The sequence below is a fragment of the Gopherus evgoodei genome, chromosome 10 (genome assembly GCF_007399415.2).
Source record: "Gopherus evgoodei ecotype Sinaloan lineage chromosome 10, rGopEvg1_v1.p, whole genome shotgun sequence".
NCBI classification, from domain to species: Eukaryota; Metazoa; Chordata; order Testudines; family Testudinidae; genus Gopherus; species Gopherus evgoodei.
In genome coordinates, this window is record NC_044331.1 from 31373622 (window position 1) to 31393614 (window position 19993).

A 19993-nucleotide genomic window follows, 5' to 3' on the forward strand; every position below is an offset into this window, starting at 1 on the left:
CTGTATAGATATTACTAGATTTTCATGGATGTATTCATTCAGTACATATCCTGGGATTTTTTAAAAAAATGCCTACATATGGAACTTTAACACTAGCAGATATGCTACCAGTGTGCAGGTAAGACAAGACAGGGTGGGCAGTATTTGAACAGGTTTTCCTTGGCTTTTTTGTTTTGTTCTGGTCATTGATACACTTTGCCAGGCCAACAACATTATTACCTATTGCAAGGAATTGCACACAGCTTTCTTCTGAACACACTTCTAATGGAGAACTGAAAGACAGTCTAGTCATTGGAAATTTCCACTCAGTTGATATACATTTGCATGAACAGTGCCAAAGTTAGCACTTTGCATATACACCCTGGATTTTGTTATGCAATAAAATTAGCAAAGTGCAGTTTTTAAACTCTTATAATCTAGCCAGGACAAAAAATTATTTTCACTAGATCACTTGAAGGCACATCTGCTAACCAGGATTGCTATCCCTGCCCAGGTTCGTGTTCCATCTACCCTTGAAGTTTTCAGTAAAAAAGTATGAAGACCCTTTTTCCTCCAGGAGAAAAGACTGCACCCAGACCCTATACTTTCATCATTCACAGCAACAACACAAAAGCTTCTGCTCATTTTCAGTCTGACAGCCAAAATTGAATTTTACCTTTGGGGCTGAAATTTCCAAAGTTTTAAGCAACTGAAAATAGGATTGGTTGGCAATCATAACCATAGTGGTCTCTAAATGAGATGTCTAGAGTATTTATAAAAGCCAGTGAATAGACAACTAACTCTCTATTAAGAAAGTGCAGTAAATTGGTTAAAATAATGGACTCAGTTTCACTTTTACACACCAAGGTATGTTATCTCTGGCTAACCACGCCCCTGCCTTCAATGAAGTTCTGTCCATTACTATATGTCTGATAAGGAAACATGTAGCTTTATTTTTAAAAAACACAGAATTGTGTGTTTCATTTGGAGAGAAACCACTTCCCCTCCTCACCACCTGCATGTTTAACAAGCATGGCATCAATAACATGTACCCAAACCCCCCACACCCTTTTGTGCAGCTTATTTATTTAAACATGTATAGTGCTCTCTCTCTTTCATTCCCCCCCACTTTTATGCTGATCAGGGGGTGTTGTGAGTGGGTTGAGTTTGTTGATGCTTGATAGTTTAACTCAATGTTTCTCAAAATGTGGGACATGCCCCATGTGGAGAGAGGACACTGAGGATTAGCTGGAAGTGGCATGGATAAAGTTCTTAGTAGTTCCCCAGAACAGATGTTATGGTTGCAACAAAAAACTTCAGAATGTGAACACAGTGTGACTGATGCAGCATCTGCCTGAATGTGTGAAGAACCTGAAACAGTAGCTTTAAGGTCTGATCCTAATCCAGTCATTGCAGTGGGTGTTCTGAGAGGCCAGTGGTTATACTTTGATGAGCAGTGAAATAGAATCGTTAGCAATTTTTATATTTAAAGAAAGCAAGCAAAGAAGAAGTATTTGCCCAGTGAGATATTTGGGAAGAAGTGCCTGAGGATGTATATATTAAGGTGGGAAAAGCTTTAACTATATGTCAGGGAGTGATTGTGTGTGTGCACGTGCAAATGGTCTCACTTTCCTTGGGGGGAAGCTCAGATTTCAAAAAATTGGGAAACTGATTTAATTGATCCCTGAAGAGTCATGCAGAATGTAACAGCTTTCTATAGTAACTCCTAATCCCCTAACTTCTGGATCAGATAAGGTGTTGTAACACTATAACCTCAGCTTCTACCTCCAAATATGTCTTATAGCTACAATATGTCCTCTCTTTCTAGCTCTAAAGTTCCATTCCTAACTTCTACAAAGTTTGGAGATGTTCAGACACCTCTTTTTCATTCTGATCAATCTCTATTATAGATCAGAGTTCTGTAACTCTCAAATGCAGAGACAGAAGCTATCAGAGTTTGGATGTTTAAATCTAAACAAATCAGGTTTGAAACAATATTTTATTACTAGAAAATGCCAGGCAAGCAAGCACCAGAACAGTTTCTTATACTTCCTCTTACAGCCAGCCATGGAAGGCCTATAGAAATACAGAATAGGAACTCAATATTAATTAACTCTAATAAGGATTATATTTCACACATTTGCTAATATCTCCTTTATACAAGCTTTCAAAGAGCACAGTAGATCAGAAGTGAAGCAGTTTCTAATTATTTAGTGCAATAGTTAACCTTCCCCCCCCTTACTAACCTGCTTTACTTTTTTCCTTTTCTTCCTACTTTGAATGAATTTTGTAAAATAGTAGTGACTGTTGCATGCTGAAATATGGAACATGGAGCCAGTTTGGCTCCCAATTATACCAGTGTAAATTCAGAGTAATTCTTTTAGCTTCAGGGGAATTATTTTAGATTTATGCCCATGTTAGTGTTGAATTTACAATCAGTATCTTGGTGGTGGTGTTTTTTTCTGTTTCCCCATCTATAAACATGGACAGCATTTCTGGTCATTGCATGACCAGTTCTAGTGGGATGGTGTGCACGCACATGCATAGGAGATGGCCATGGCATTCTTGGAACCCAAGAATGATACATGGGGACTACTTGCACTACACTGCATCTAGGGACTGCCAGCGTTCATCAGCCTTTGGATCAGGGGAACACACTTCAGGTGCAGGCCTAGGGATTTTCTTTATTTTAAAACCCCTTTTGCTGATCTTTGAAGTACTATTAACAGCTTTAAAAGGCATGTCCGTGCCCCAGGGACCATCTTAGACTTAACTCAGCAGCTGCCGGTGACTGGAATTCACATGAAATTGCCACAAATGGTTTGGCATGAACCTCTTGGCAGCCTTGGAAACTGCCTCATACATTTGGACAATGTACAGATGAGGAACGTTTGGGAGTGAGCCAGACACCATATTGTCTCAGTGTAGTAATTTGCACAGCTCCCACTACAGAGCCTACAGATACAGCTCTATTGAGAAATGGGTTTTAAACACAGCGTACCAAAATACAGATGTTTGGAAGCAGCACCTTCAAAGCAAAATGTCAAGCTTTCAGACGCAGGACAAACCCACCTTAGTCCAGATCCTCAAAATAAATGTGGCCCCCCAGTTCCCTCTGAGGATCTGGGCTGCTGTCTTGCTGCTTAGAGTATGAGGTTGACCGAACCCTTTATTACAGCGAATAGACCTAACAAATGTGTAGTTTCAGGTTGAGTGTAAGCTCTCACCTGATTCATACAACACGGTCTAATCAGGGAAGGGCAAATCAAATGTAGACTTTAACATAACTATTCCTCAGTTAAAAGCCATGTAAGAAACTGGCCCATTATCTCTGCTAGCAAGCTTTCTGCATATGGAATTTTTAAAGCTGCACTGCCTCCAGGGAAAACAACTTCACTAACCTTATCAAAAGGACAATCATCTAACAATGTACTATTTTAAACCTGTGTCTGGTCTGTCAGTATTTCCTTCCTTCTCTCCCCTCCCCCATTTAAAACAAGATTGTTTACCTTAAATGGCTATTGTTAATTAAGGTCAAGGGTTTGGTAAAATAACTGATAAGTCCAGCTTATCGTTTCAAATAAGTACTTCTTTAGATTGTTGATGGGTAAAGGAATAACTGATTTCCCCACCTCTCAGACTCATAAGCTTTGACAAAAAGTTTAGATGGAGGACCAAATCCTGTCCACCTCACATCCAGTGATTTTCCATTTTACTCCCTGAACACAAGTCAAGGATATGGGGCCATCTCTTACTAAGACTTCGCCCATGTGAAAACTGCACAATTGTGTGTGGCCATTTGATCACTTAATGGCTGGTTTGTAGATTGGGTTTAACAAGTCTAGGCAAGGCTTTAGGTTATATCTCATTTGTGGTTGAATATTCTGTGTACCTATAGGCCAAAGAAAATTCCTAATAGTGTGTTGTGAGCTACCTTTATTTGGAATCATAGTACAAATTGCTTGCTTGGATGTCTGGATAAGCATTTCAACTAATCCATTTGCGGCAGTGTGGTAAGGAGCTGCTATGACATGTTTGATACTATTTCTTTTGACAAACAATTGGACAGTTTTTGGATGCGAGTTGTGTTCTGCTGTCACTTGTAATGAAAGCTCGGCAACACATCATTTCTTATCTTCTTAGTTGTAGAGCTGCTGCAACAGTCTCAGTGGAATCCATGTTCTCATCTGCAAGCTAATAAATCTGAAATCCTATGGTATTCGCCTCAAGAGGCGTTGGTTGTGATTTATGCATTTACCTACTTGCCGCTCATTTTCTGGGGCTGCTATAACCTATGCCAGAGGATGAATTATATTCTTTCTGCAGGTCATTTGAGCTATACTATAGAATTCCATAACAGGGATGTAATTGTCTATTGAAAAATAGTATATAAAATAGGATATTAAAAAAGTGTATAGAAAAGCATGCTTTTACAGGACTTTTCCATAACAGAAGAGTTCCTGGAAGACACACAGTTTTTCTGCAATGAAAGCATACATTCTGCAGAATATTTCACCAAAACCCTTTCCCTCTGTACATGCAAATTGTGGTAAATCTATTTCAATGTAGCCAGACAGCAGGTGCACAATATCAAAAGGAGAGAAAGGAATCACAATTCTCCTCTCCCCCACTTAAAAGGGCAGGCTTAACACAGGCTAGGTTTGTTCATTTCTTAAGTTCAGACAGGGCTGCGGGGGGGGGGGGAGGATTTGCCCCATGTCCGCAAGGGCCCCATGAGCCCTGGTCTGGCCGCGGTCCAGGTCTTCGGCTGGCATTTCGGTGGCGGGGGGCCCTTCAGTGCTGCCAAAGACACAGAGCAACTGAAGGGCCCCCCGCCGCCGAAATGCTGCCAAAGACCTGGACCACTGCCGGGTGAGTACAAGTGCCGCAGCTCCCGCGCTTTGCCCCAGGTCCCCTGAATCCTCTGGGTGGCCCTGAGTTGAGATACTATACTAGTGCACAAGGCAACTTAGTCCCAGGCCCTAGTAATTTAAGCTTTGGCAAGTAATAGGAACCTTCCTACTGTTGTTTGCCTACCTGTTACAGCAGCAGTCATGGCAGCTATAGCATCACATGACATACACACTGCCTATAGAACACAGAGCCTCTGTTAAGGAATCATCCATATATCAAAATTTACAAACACTAGCAGCTTTTACAGAGTTTTCAGAGAAAAGTTCACTTAAGCTTTTTAGTTTGATTTCCCTTTCATTTATTAGCCACATTTTGCCACCACATCAGCTTCATATTTTGTTCTTGAGGTGTGGTTTGTTTTTTAAACACATTTCTAACTATTTTAAAATAGACTTTTCTTAAAAGAAAAACTGTAAGAAGTTGTAACAGGGAATGCAAGGGAGAGCAGGGATTGATCAGGGTCGCCCAGAGGATTCAGGAGGCCTGGGACCTTCGGCAGTAGGGGCTCCCCCGCCGAATTGCTGCTGGAGACCTGGCACTTCAGAGGCGGGTCCCAGGGCGGAAGCTCCCCCCCCCCCCACCAAATTTCCACCAAAGACCCAGAGTAGAAGCAGCTCTGGGGCCTCTGGAGCGAGTGAAAGACCCCGCTCCAGGGCCCCTGAAAAACTCTCATGAGGGCCCCTGCAGGGCCCAGGGAAAATTGCCCCACTTGCCCTCCCCCCCGGGCGGCCCTGGGATTGATAAGGAAGTTACCTATTGCTATCTTTGTATATTGCTTTGTTAGAGCATCAAGATGGCACAGATTTGGGTTTTTGATAAAACTAAAATAAGCCAATATTAAATACTAATAAAACAGTTTTAAAATTGAAAAAGCAGCACAACTCAACTGAAGAATGTGGTTAGTCCATTCACAAGTAAATTGGGTTGTTTTCTGATTTACTGAAATCTGATTTAGGAGTCTCTAATATGGCTGTCTTGTATCCAAGATCTAAAGAAATTTCATAGCAAAAATGTTTCATATGCATGTTTTATAACAGTGAGTGTAATTAACCATTGGACTAAAAAGTTTTCCAGGGGTCATGGTAGTTTCTCCATCACTGACAATTTTTAAATCAAGAGTATGTTTTACTAAATGACATGCTCTAGAAATCATTTTGGGAAAGTTCTATGGCTTGTGTTATACAGGATGACAGATGATCTCAATGGTCCCCCTCTGGCTTTAGAATATGATCAAAGTTTTTTTTGTTAACAAAAAACATGTGGGGGGGGGGTGCGCACACCCAAAATCATTAGCCTATCTTGAGACATGGTAAAGGGTCCAGATTTTCAGAAAATGAAAATCAGGCCCACTTTAAGGTGTCACAAGGGGCAAAAACTTGCAGAATCCAGAATTAAAAGTAAAAAATTTCTCTGTCTGTATGTGAAGATGTACAGTTTCAAGGAGGCCATGCCTATGAAAGACTGAAAAACAATGGAGAACAGTAAACAGTAGTGCATGGCTTCTTTACTCTTTATTCACCTGTAGTGAAAAGGTGGGAAGTCTGTCTAATGTGTGCAAGTTGCCCCATTAATGTGGAAAAAACTTGCTGTAATTAAATGACAGCATGTAGGTTTATGATGATGACTGGTAGGAGTTGAATGCTGAACTGCAAATGTTGCTTTTCTAAAAGTTTACTCATTTTAAAATGGAGGATCATGGGTTAAAACTCAAAGTATTTCACAGACTACTTACTAGAAAAATGTATATCCTGGATTATAATGGCGAGTGAGGCTTGAAAATCTGGGCAAAAGCTTTTATAAAGTGAATATGACAGGTTTATATACACAGTAAAAGGCAACTGCACTCTGTCAGGCAGTGAGAACACAGATCTACTGTTGGTTATCAGCCCATAAAACTACTTCTCAGGCCTTGTCTACACCACAATGTTGCAGCGCTGGTGAGGGAGTTATAGCGCTGCAACTTAGGAGGTGTACACATCTGCAGGGCATCACCAGCGCTGCAACTCCCTGTTTGCAGCGCTGGCCATACACCCGTTGAAACTCGGGTGTAGAGGATCCAGCGCTGGTCATCAGGTGTAAACACTCACCAGCGTTTTTCTTGACCTCTGTGGAATAAACGGGTATCCCAGCATACCAGAGGAAGCCTCTCTGGTAATCAAGCAGGTCTCCTTCCCCGCGGTTTGCAAGGGGGGTTCGGGGAAGGCGAGAGCACACCGCGGGGAAGGAGATCTGCTTGCACGGGGGTTCAAAAAACACCAGAGCAAACCGCTGAGAAGGAGACCTGCTTGCACGGGAGTTCGGGGAACACCGGAGCAAACCGCTGGGAAGGAGACCTGCTTGCACGGGGGTTCGGGGAATGCGAGAACAAACCGCGGGGAAGAAGACCTGCTTGGGGGTGGGGGGTGTTCGGGGAACACTGGAGCAAACCGTGAGGAAGGAGACCTGCTTCCCCGCGGTTTGCTCTCGCGTTCCCCTAACCCCCCTTGAAGCCGCCCAACAGCACTGCAGTGTGGCCACATCTAACACCACTTGCAGCGCTGGTTGCTGTAAGTGTGACCACTCTGCAGCGCTGGCCCTATACAGCTGTACTAATAAAGCTGTAACAACCAGCGTTGCAAAATTGTAGATGTAGACATACTCTCAGAGCTTACCATTCACAGTAGCGGGAGTAGTTTTCATTGACTGAGGCTGCTCATAAACTGCTTAAGTACCCCGATGAGTCCGATGACTCATGCAAAAATATCCATCCATGATCAGAATGAAAATAAATCCCCACCCTCTCACCCACATAAGGGTTAACAAACTCATAGTATCAGAATACATCACTCTGCTATAACATTTTCTGTGATTCTAAAGTCACAGGCCTCAGCCATGCTGTGCCACTGTGGGTTTACTGATTAAACCCTAAAATTCACACACAGAAATTTGCAGTTGCCACCAGGGACAGTTTTATTGGCTTGGCTCATTGTAAACAGACCCCTCAGCCAATCTTGTGAGGTGCTCCTGTAATGTGACATGTATCCTCAACACCCACTGAAGCCATATGATGTGAATTTCAGTGGGGCAAAGGGTGCTCAGGATCTTGCAGGGTTGGGCACCAAAGCCTAAAAATCACAGGTCCAAGTCCTAGGTGAGGAACCTGTTACTCTGTCAGATTCTATAATGGAGCAGTCATCTCTTTAAAGCCTTCCATTAAGTTTTATTCTCAATGAGCATGTTAATTTTTAATATAACAGCATGAATCATAAAAATGGATTCATGAATATGCCCATAGAGAAGAGACTGATTTATGGAGGTCAGATGATTTATTCTTTGCAATAATTCAGGCAGTTGCCAGATATCACTGACAGTGTTCAGGGATCCTTAAGGATGCATAAATTCTGGCACTCACTCACAGTATATACCAGATGCATATTAACAAAATGCAAATGAGTATTTGTTTAAAATGTTTGTCATGCAATCTGGGAGCAGAAACTTCTACGTGATTTGTGTATTCATGACATAACCAGATGGTATCAGACATCACAAAAATAGCAAACCGTGAGCAACCCCTAATCTGAAATTAATTTAGAACAAGTACATTCAAAGGAAATCAGGTCCATTTTGACTCACTGACCAAAACAAAGGTCTAAATTATTCACAAGTATTTGGATTGGAAAGTTCCATCAGTGATATAGTTTAGAGAGGTCATTTTGGTATCCACCATACAGACTGAGGACAGTACATGATGTTTAGATTTGGTTCCAATGTCCCCAAAGTTCAGAGTTATTCAGGTCTCAGGTTTTAGTTTGGCTCCAACTCTAAGCTTCTAGCCATTTCCCCCCAAAATGATTGGAATTCATATACAATAACTTCAGGACCTACCAATTTAACTAGATTTGGCTTGTAGGTGGCTGCTAATAGAAGAATTACTTCAGATTTCTATTTGGAAGAAATTGGTTTAGGTTTTTTTCTTGTTACTATCCTGCTGAGCCAGACACCCAATAGGTACTATCCTGCTGAGAGTTAGTAGATGACAGGTCACAAGACTGATCAATAGCCAAGGGCCATCTCCAAGAAAGGAAATTACTTCAGATCCTGCATCATTCTTTTGTCTTGTACCACTCTTCAAACACTAAAGCAGGGAATGAAGAAGAAACAACTCCAATAACACTGGGAGCCCCCAAGCAGCAGTATGATGTGGTTTTATTATGCAAGGGGAAGGAGAAACCTGAGGGCATGCATTCCTGAGATGGTGCAGCGCTCTTCTCCACAGCAGGTCATGAGTGCCATCATGCAAGTGTGAGATATTAGGCAGGGACAGAAGACTCACTGCTACACAGACACTCACTGAAGAGCTGTTCTAGGACTACGAGTCCAGGTTTTCAAAGGTATTTAGCTGCATAACTCCCATTGAAATCAGGATCTGGATCATAGGGGGCTGTTACACAGCTTGTGGGAATGTTTCTCCAACCTTTTGGTATGGGTTAGTGCCCTGACCAAGTTGTTTTGGCTAAGCACCTGGCTGCAGTTATGGGCCCAAGTGCAGAAGAAACAACTGGACAAAAATGTGCAACTTCATTTTAGTAAACTGCAGTGAGGTTCTGATATGGAAGATACTACAAAATGATGATTGTGGATCACCTCCTCATGCTATGGTTGAGTTCACTGAGTGTAAGTTCTGCCCTACTACCAACCTTCTCTTGGGAATAGGAACTTCTGCAGTGATGTCTCTCCCCTATGGAGCCTGTGGATGGAGCGGTGGGGCACCAGTGGTAGCTGTATTTCTGAGGACTTCAGCTAGGGGATCTTATTAGCCCTCTAAGCATTTCTCTAATATCATGTGTCTTGTGATTCATAACTTTTTGTTACCTCATCACCCCTCTCCAATCCCTTGTATTTCAACAGACAAGTGATGATGTATTCCACACTGGACTAAAAACATGCAAAATTTATACTTTGCAAAGAAATCTTTGGAAACACTTTCTAAAGGATATTTCCATAGAAGAATTAAGCCACCTCTACTCACCAATTTACATGAATTAAACAAAGTCAGCCAGGGTGACACCACAAATATTTAGCAATCACACCCTACAGCAACAATGGACTGAGAGGAAAAAAAGAAAAAGGAGGCCTAGAGGGATAAATCTTCAGGTGGAGCTACTGACAGATGCCTAATGTACTCTCTTCTGGGACTGTTTTGAGTTCACAGAGCAGGCTGGCTCCTATGACTAATCTCCAAGGTGGTGGAGGAATGATCTGGACAACAGTTTGTAAAGGAAGCCTTATGCTTCTACCACAGGTTTCCCTCTAGACTCATTTTATTCAGTTGTGGCAGCTGCAGGGAGGATTTTCTCCTCTCAGTGCATGAAGCAGCAAGACTACCATGAGTAGGGGGAGTTGCCTTTTTGGCTTCAGTTTCTGTCTACAGAAGGTTTTTATTAATCACCATGTTTACTCTGCTGCTGGATGAGCCTCATCATCATCCCATAGCTGACTTGCATGCTGACATTAGCCAGGTGCTTGTGGTAAGAGTAACATGAAGTGACAAGTTACAAAGTAAGGCCCCAATCCTGCAATTTACCCCTGCATCCACAAGGCTCCCCTTTGACATCAGTGGGCTCAGGGGTCTGCCTGAGTAGAACCAACTGCAGGATCAGGGCCTATATTATTTTCCATTTTGAATGAGTCAGACTCAGAGACTTTAAGGTCAGAAGGGACCATTACGATCATCTAGTCTGACCTGCACAACGCAGGTCACAGAATCTCACCCACCCACTCCTGCAACAAACCCCTAACCTATGTCTGAGTTATTGAAGTTCTCAAATCATGGTTTAAATACCTTGAGGTGCAGAGAATCCTCCAGCAAGTGACCCATGCCCTACACTTCAGAGAAAGGCAAAAAACCTCCAGAGTCTTCACCAGTCTGCCCTGGAGGAAAATTCCTTTCTGACCCCAAATATGGTGATCAGCTAAACCCTGAGCATATGGGCAAGACTCACCAGCCAGCACCCAGGAAAGAATTCTCTCTAGTAACTTAGATCCCCCTCCATCTAACATCCCATCACAGACCACTGGGCATATTTACCTGCTAAATCACATCATATCATCCCCTCCATAAAACTTATCAAGCTCAGTCTTGAAGCCAGGTATGTCTTTTGCCCCCATTACTCCCCTTGGAAGGCTGTTCCCAAACTTCACTCCTCTAATGGTTAGAAATCTTCATCTAATTTCAAATCTAAACTTCCTAGTATCCAGTTTATATCTATTTGTTCTTGTGTCCACATTGGTACTAAGCTTAAATAATTCCTCAGTTTGTGGGATAACTAGGAAAAATGAATCCAGCATTTGTAAGGCACCCTTCAGTGTGGCCCTCTTGTCACATTACAAGACTTGAATTGAATCATTAATATTGCTCAATAAGAGAGAAAAAAAATCCAGTACATCCTCCTTAATGCTAGCCACTGTGTCACAGGGTGCTCTACTCACCACAGAGTGGTATCCCTTCAGGCAGTTCTGGGGATTAGCTCCATCCAGTTCAATGCCCCTTTGCTTCTCCCATTACACCCTCTTCCTGCTCACCAAATCACAGTCCGACAGCTTTGTGATTCAGCCAGGTCACTGATTCCCCCTTCCAGGGCAGTCTTTCTGAACAAGCAGCATCCATATGTCACACCCATAGAGACTGAGGCAGTCTTCCCACTCACTGCCCCAAGCAATACCACTCTACAGTGGATGGTAGGGGAACTGAGGCCTACCCTTACTCCCAGTTCCAGCCCAGGGCCCTGTAGCAAGCAGTTATGGTTTGCAGCTACATCCCCCTTACTGCTCTCTCTCACCACTGGATTAATTCTCCCTATGCCTCTCCAAGATGTTTATTCTCTAGCCTTGCCTAACCAGACCCCACTTTCTTAAGAATCTGGAAGGAAGGGTTTCCCCTATCACTTCTTCCTTATCTCAGGAAGAGCCTACAGATTTCTTTTTTACTGCAAACTGTTTCTAGCCTCCTAGCTTTATAGAAGCCCTGCCTGTTCCCTCGCAGGTGAGCTTCCTTCTAATTAACTGCCTCACCACAGCCTAAACCTCCCCCATTTGCAGCTTAATTGGCTGATTGGGGCCACCTGGCCCAATTTAACTCCTTCAGGGATACTGCCATACTTAGGGTTACCAGATAGCAATTGTGAAAAAAATGGGACGGGGTCCCCCAAAATGAGACATCTGGTCACCTTAGCCATACTCCAGGCTTCTCAGACTTGGATTCTCAAATTGGGGATTGCGGTCCCTCGGAGTGTTGTAAGGTGGTTACATGGAAGAGGTCACAAGCTGTTAGTTCCATGGAGCTGAAAGTCCTGAGCCCGACTGAATTACACCCACTAATATTTAAATGTATAAGGGGGGGGTCACACAGAGGCTTGCTATCTGAAAGGGGTCACCTATACAAAAAAGTTTGAAACCTACTGTGCTAAAGGCAAGGTGCTTTGTATAACAGGTGTGGGGAAGAATGTTGTAATTCAACAAACTATTGGCTTGATGCAGGAATTACTGGGTCAAATTATATGGCAGGGTTATGCAAGAGGTCAGATTTGACTATTACCATTTCCTAACTCTTGACTTTCCAACCTTAATGTTCTTTTTGGGTAGGGGGAAAAATCCTTTTGTTTTGTCATTCAGGAAACCCCAGCTTATATTCACAGGATTCATTTATTTATTTAAAACGGGACTCTTCTCTCTTTGCTATTCACACTGTTTTTTTTGTTTATTTTTAAATCTGTCCTCCATCTTTCACCTTAATATTGCCATTAAGTTGTTAATTGAAGTAAAATAATTGATGGGGACCTCTCCAAAACCCCCGAGTCTGATATTTCAAAGAGGTTTGGAAGATGATGGAAAGCTTGATGAAAACCCTGTCCTCCAAACACACAGTCTGGATTTAGCACTTCCCCAGCTTAGCATAAACAATTTAATTATCTTGACTATAAGTGCAGAAGTCAAAGTGTTAGATATTGATTCCCCTCCTTGGAACAAGCTATAAGAGAGAAAGTCAAGTGGAAAATTCTGTTGTTTTAAGGCAGTGGAGTTTCCACTGCTCTGTTTTCTCCTGTGAGAGGGGCTTTGCAGCCCATGGAATAGGGAAGGGAATTGGTGCTCCAAATAGATCAAGATCTGGTGGGAATTCCCATCATTACTAAGTAGAAATTACATGCTTGGTAATCATAGGAACATAATGCTGAGATGAAACCCATCAAGTAGCATGATACAGGGTTTTCTGTTAGATTGTATTGTTTTAGAATATAAGCTCCTTGGGACCCGGACCATGTCTTCTTCTATGTTTTGTGAAGTGCTGAGCACATTGTTGGTGCCCAGTAAAACAGCAGCATAATTCACTGACCAATTCCAGAAGCAAAGGGGCTAAAGACTGCCATTATAATAAAGATATATTTCTGGGGTCAGGCTTATTGGCTCAGCAAGGGAGCACAATATATTCATGGCCTATACAGAAGTGCAGACCAAACCAAATCCCGTATACATCATTAGCAGGGCTGGTGTAACCACTAGGCAAACTAGGCGGCCGCCTAGGGTGCCAAGATTTGGGGGTGCCAAAAAGCGGTGTCCAACATCATTGGAGTCAGCTGAGCGGGGCAGGGTGGGGAGTGAGACCTCCATAACAAACCCGCTGCTGCAGCGAGGGGCACAGCGCAGGATGGTCAGTGGCAGCCTGTGGCAGAGCAAGGAGACAGCTGTCCGGGCACGGCGACCAGTGTAGCCGAGGGACAGAGCCGTTGGGGGAGGCTCTGAGCTCAAGTGAGCTTCACCCTCCAATGTGCTGCGCCTGAGGCGAGGGAAAGTGAAACGAAACACTGCAGTGCAACGGAGGGGAAAGGGCTCGCACCCCTTCCAAACACCGACCCCCCGGTGGCACTATGCCAATGTGGGGAGCTGGCCCCGATCCCCAGGGAAATCCTCACCTGCTCCCTGGGAGAGCCCGGCTCTGCTCTCCTTGCCCCTGGGTCCCCCCCGGAGGGCAAAGTACTCAGAGCCTGGGAGCGTTTAGAGACGCTGTGAGATGGGGACATTCTCAACCTCCTCCTTGCTCATAGGTTCCCAGGGCCAGAAGGGACCATAGTGATCATCTCCTCTGACCCCCTTGTGTTAATTCTAATGAACAATGCCACATTATGCACTATTCATTTTTGAAACTTTATAATAAGCGATGCTCTGCGGGGAGGGGAAGAGAAGTGGGGGGCGCAAGGTGGAAGTTTCACCTAGGGTGCAAAATATCCTTGCACTGGTCCTGATCATTAGACAAAGTGCAGAGTATGCTCTCACTACTGTCATTAGTACTTGCATTCACTTAGGTTCCAAAACAGCCACACCTCTATTTGCATGAGCTGGGGCTCTTTGATAGCATTTGTTCTACCTAGAAAACTCCAGTTTTGCTAGTGAATGAGAATGTCTGGCAGGAGTGAAAATGGCTGTTAAATCCTTTCATACAGAGTGTTGTGTTATATGTGTATGGGAGTTAGATGAAACAAAAAAAGTAGTATATGGTATGCTGACATGTAAGATGTTGTTTGACAGCTAGTTCATGTACCTATTAGGATGTGATGGCAATATCTTTCAATTTGCAATGGATTATGTAGAAGAAAAAGGAAGCTAGAAGAGAAAGAATAGGATACCAGTCATTATGTGGTTTCCATAGAATCTCAGCAATGATCTTATACAGATTACTCAGTTGGGTACATTATATTTTTATATATAATCTCAACACTTCAGGAGGGGAAAAATTTATTCCTAGAGGTAGCTGATCACCTTCTCACTGTTACCAAGGGCAGCCATGTAATAGGGACTTCTGAGCTGAGGAGGATGTTGGGCACGTAATACTCTCAATCCAGAACTCTCATTGGCATTAATGAAAATTCTGCTACAAATAGGCCCATGGCTCACTCTTAGATTATAAAAGATTCTCAAAACAATAAAAGCGAAACACTTTGCAATGGATTGTTTGGCACATTCAAGTCATTTCTCTTCTTTCTCCTCCTCTCAGTCCCTCCCCTCCTTTCTTTCAGCATTGTTGTTCTGCTGGTTTTTCTACTCCAATAGGTTTTACTAGTGCATCAAATTGAGCTGCCAGATGTACACTCCCTCCTTACCTAAATGATGGACATATGGCAGGCGGGTGATTTTTCTGAGTAATTACTACAAGAGCAGCTTTGGTTCTATCCTTTAACTGTACTGTATTCAGGGTATCCTAGCTAAGGAGTGTTCAGCTGCCTCTCTTCCCTTTTTAGTAGGGCTAGTGCTTATCAAAGACTTATTTTGCCTAAATATTTATTATGCTGCTTCAGACCTTACTTCTCACCACAAACACACCCATATCATTCCTCATTTCCTTCTTGCCCTAAGCCTCAGAAGGTTACTTTTCCCAGAGACAAAAGCCTGGTGCATATTTGCTCTGCAAATTTTGGATCTAATTGCATTTTCCATAAAAATCTGCCCCTCCCCACTCTCTCGCTCAATAAATAAATACAGGCACTACCTATGTGCTGCTCTCATCATTGCTTTACAGTATCCTGCCTCACCCTGATGAACTTGCTTTTTGTAGTGACAGGTTCAAAAGAGGAAGGAAGAGGCATGACAGAGGGTGGGGTGCGAGGAAGGAAGACAAAGCAAACTCTTCTTTACGATGATTTTTAGAAGCCAGGAATTGACTAGCATTGATGGTAAAATCTTCAGTTTTGCGATACAAGGTGGGTGTGGTAATATCTTTTATTGGACCAACTGCTGTTGGTGCAGGGGACAGAGGTCTTCTTCAGGTCTGGGAAAGATACTTCAAGCATCACTTCTAAATTCAAGTTTGTTTAGCATAAGGAGTTACCAGATATTCTAAGAGACGATTCAAGATAGAGTAGCCTGTTAACACCTCTGCAGTCATAGGACAAAAAAAGGAAGTTAGTGGGTTACAGTTTGTTGTAATAAGCCATAAATCCAGTGTCTCTGTTCAGTCCATGATTTATAGTGTCTAGCAGAGTTATGAAGTTACACTTCCAGTCTCATCTTTTGAAAGCATTGTGCAGGTGTCCTTTGAGGATGAGGCATGATAGGCCAGAAAGAGTAATTGCTTTGTGAAAAGTGTTCATCCACAGGTGATAGGAAAACGGTAAGACAAAAACACGATGTGTGTACACACTCTCCTTACCTGATTAAAGTTTTGAGATGGCAGGCATGACGCTTCATGGTACAAGCTCACAACAACAAAACACAAACACAAACCTGTAGCTATAGCAGCACCAGCCTTTCAGTATCTAGCTCTGGTAAGCATCTGAAACAAATTAATCCCCATAAAGACTCTAGATCATGTTTTTATTAATTTTCAACTCACTGAAAAGAGTCAAGTTTCACAACCACCAACCAGGATGCATCAATGTTTGGATGATGTCTAGTGAAGATCAATGGGGCGATTGTAAGTACACGTAGCTAGAGAGAAGAGACAATTACTGCTCTGTAATTGTGCGTGTGAAATAGTGTTTGAATCATATTCATCCTTAGGAGAAGATATTTAGAATATGTTTGGTTTGGAGATTTTACTTAATGCTGTTGGCATAGCAGTTGGATTACTGTGATTGCCTCATAGGCTTTGCTGTACTAGATCAAATCAGTGGGACAGCATGTTTGGTGTTTTGTCTCTGGAAAGGGGAAACTGTGAGTGAGGCACATGACTAGTGTGAAGTGCTGGGGAGTGTCAGGAAGTTTCTTTCTTCATCCCTATCCTAAGTGGCTGATGCCCTGAAGTTTAAGGTTTTATAACTCCTTTGCAAGATCAGGCCCTTAGAACATATTATCATTTATTTGCATGCCAGTAGGGACTATAGGCTCCAACAGGGATTTATGCAAGTTTTATTTTAAAGAAACCTGTGTGCTGGACAACATTATACATTTACCAAAAATACTCAGTTTTAATTTTACTTGTTGTCCAAAACGTCTATGGGAAAAGCACTGCAGTGCTAAGGACTAATGACCTGAAGAATTTCTCTTCAAAGGACAAAAATGCAGCTGGAAGTAGTGAATGCACGTGGGTAATGTATGGAAGCCTAACTGACAATTTCCTAACAGCCCTCAGAAAATGAAGTTCTGTTTTATTTTGCCCTAGGGGGACCAGATGGCCTGATTTTATAGGGACAGTCCCAAGTTGTGGGTCTTTTTCTTAATAGGCTCCTATTACCCCCAACCCCCATCCCAATTTTTCACACTTGCTGTCTGGTCACCCTATTTCTCCCCCTCCCCGCACCATGTAGCTTCTTCTACAGGCAGGACTGTCCAGAAGTTTAGTTTGCTCAGAAGCTCTTGTGTCTTGATATTCTTGCCCCCTGCAGCCTCTGTGCTTCTGAACTGTTAGCAGTTTGTGCAGGAACAGCTGAAAGGGGCATGTGGCTGATGTAAGCCTTCTTTCTACCACTCACCATCCTGTCACCTGCCCTGCTGACAGGAGTCTAGACACAAATCATGGCAGGTAATAACCTCATATTCAGTAAACACACAACCTGACACAGACTTCCCTCACATGACAAAGAATCAGTGTGTAGGGGAGCGAGAGAAACACATTAATAAAGCAGGCAGATGTTGTTGTTGGAAGGGGACAGTGTGTCCAGCAGGTAAGGCAGTGAGTGGGCGTCAAGGCTGTTGGGTCTAATTTCTAGCTATGCCACTGACTTATGTGACTTTCCCAAAGACATAGTGTAAGGCCTGATTTTAGAGATGCTACAGATAATGGGAGGTGAGGGTACTTGACACGTCTGGAAAAGGTGCCCCTAACAAACACGCTGAAGAATGGGATACAGGCCTGGAGCCTTAACATTTCACCTATTTTTCAGGAAGAGCTTTTTTACTTACAGGAGCCTGGTGTTTTCCCCCAATGGAATTCACTTTGTAGAGCACAATGGAATTCACAGGCTCTGGGACTGGAAAGAACTGCACAGGAATGCTTTGTGAAGATTTACTGACCTTTGTAAAGTACACAAATCCTAGGGGTAAAAACAGTCTCTGTAGATGTGCAAAGTTATTTACTATTGACAAGGCGAGGACAGGACATGCAGTATTAGACTCATATCCCCTGCTACATGAACACTGATGAGTTGTGCAGCTCAAAGACTGTTTTGCACATACAGTTTGCACCCACACAACTTACACTTGAGTTTTTGCATCTGCTGAAGTAAACGGTGGGTGCAAATCTGAGTACTTGCAAACCTATGGGGGTTGTAGCTGCAATCAAATAATTAGAGGCACAAATACTCAGCTTTGCACCTGCAATGGTACAATGTAGGCAAAAATTCCACAAGAGTGCATACAAGAAAGTTAGTGTCTGAATAGATTAAGTTTGAAGCAAGTCCCCATTTCAAAAGGGGCAAGAGAAAAATCACTGTTAGGTGTAGGATTTTCATTCAGCTGCTAGCTTATTCTGTTTGAATATCATTTTGAGCACGATGAGCAGATTTGTACTATGTGGTCCTGTATGATTTCTAATTAACTTCATTCTTTTGAAAGCAGAACTGTTGTCAACTGCTGCATCACTATTTCTCAGAATGGTTCAGGAAGACTGAACCTACATAGGAACACAAGTAGCTTTGCATCACACTAGACAATTTACTTCTCGTAGCTGAACATTGAAAGGAAATCATGCAAGACTCTTTAAGGCCTTCTGCAACAATGGAGGGCAGCCCCTCAGTCACTTTCTCATCATGTGCCTAATAAAGCAGCAAATAACGTTCTGTGATTTCTATATACCAGCTCTTATGAAGGCTGATAAAGGGAGTTTTCAGAACTTTTGTTAACCCTGCCCTTGCTAGTTGGTTTCTGGAATCCTTCATTGTTCTAAACTAAAAAGCCTAAAAGGAAGTAAAAATGGACTATAGACTAAACTTTCTATGGTATTGTCACAATTTGATGAAAAACAGCAAAGTGAACCAACCATTCAGGTGAGCAGTAGGAACAGAGGCGAAGCATTTGTTGAAATCACAGGTGAAGTTGTGCTTTTGTTAGACATTGGACACCTAGAATGATAATGCCAATTTAACAAACCTCAGCTGTCAAGCTTCCAGCGTTACTCAGGAAAAGCTGCCAAGAAATTTTAAGAAAGAACATTAATAAGTTACCACAATTAAGAAATGCCAGGAAAACAAATACTCAGCTTGCAGCATGGTCTGTGAAAATAGAACATTCTGCTGTCACTCTTTGAAATGACAGTACTGGCAACATAACTGGGTTTTTATTTCACTCTTTTATCCGAAATTATAGGAGGGAAAAAAGAGGAGAAACAGAGAAATTTCAACTAAGAAATCTCATCCTTCAAAGTTTTCCAGGCAGCTTTGTCTTGGAATAGTTTTTTCAGTTGCCCTACCTTACCTTTCAGCCACTTACTGTTTCCTAGTATGAAATGGCTTGGAATTAGGTTACTGAATTTGAAGGTGGAACATAAAATGTTATGTATTTAAATGCAAAGAGATGCACTTAGGTAGAAATAATACCTAGGCTAAGCAGAGCTCAAATGGTTGTTAATATGGTGGAAGCAAAAGGATTTGGGTGTGGTGATAAATCCAACATTCAGATTCTTAGGTTAGTATGCAGGGTAGTAAAATGCTGGCTTGTATTAAAAGTGGTATATTTTTATATCCAAGGAAATTAATCCACCAGTTTATAGGGCTCTTGTTATATATATTTTGAATAGTGTGTCCAGTTTTGGCCTCCTCATTAAAGAATGACACACTCTTCAACTTAGTGTATAGTATAGGCAGAGATGACCAATATAATGGAGAGTACCTCTGAAGAAAATGCTTAATGAAGCTGGGATTATTTAATCGTAAAATAACAAAGAGGTGGCTTGATTAAAGTACACTATTCTAAAGTATCTAAGGGCTGTTTGTGACAGGGGCCACTCACCTCTACAGTGGAAGAGAAGCTGGATATGAGTCAACAGTGTGCCCTTGTTGCCAAGTAGGCTAATGGCATTTTGGGCTGCATAAGTAGGAGCCATGCCAGCAGACTGAGGGACATGAGGCCTCATTAATGCCGAATAGAGGGGAATGATCACCTGGAGTAGTGTGTCCAGATTTGGGTCCCACAGTACAAG

General features: G+C 42.5%; 1 protein-coding gene across 1 annotated transcript in view; it reads left to right on the top strand.

Annotated features, from left to right (window-relative positions):
* Window positions 1-19993, top strand: part of KLF13 (Kruppel like factor 13) — a 48237-nt gene that overhangs the window by 16983 nt on the left and 11261 nt on the right. The gene's annotated exons all lie outside the window — the stretch shown is intronic.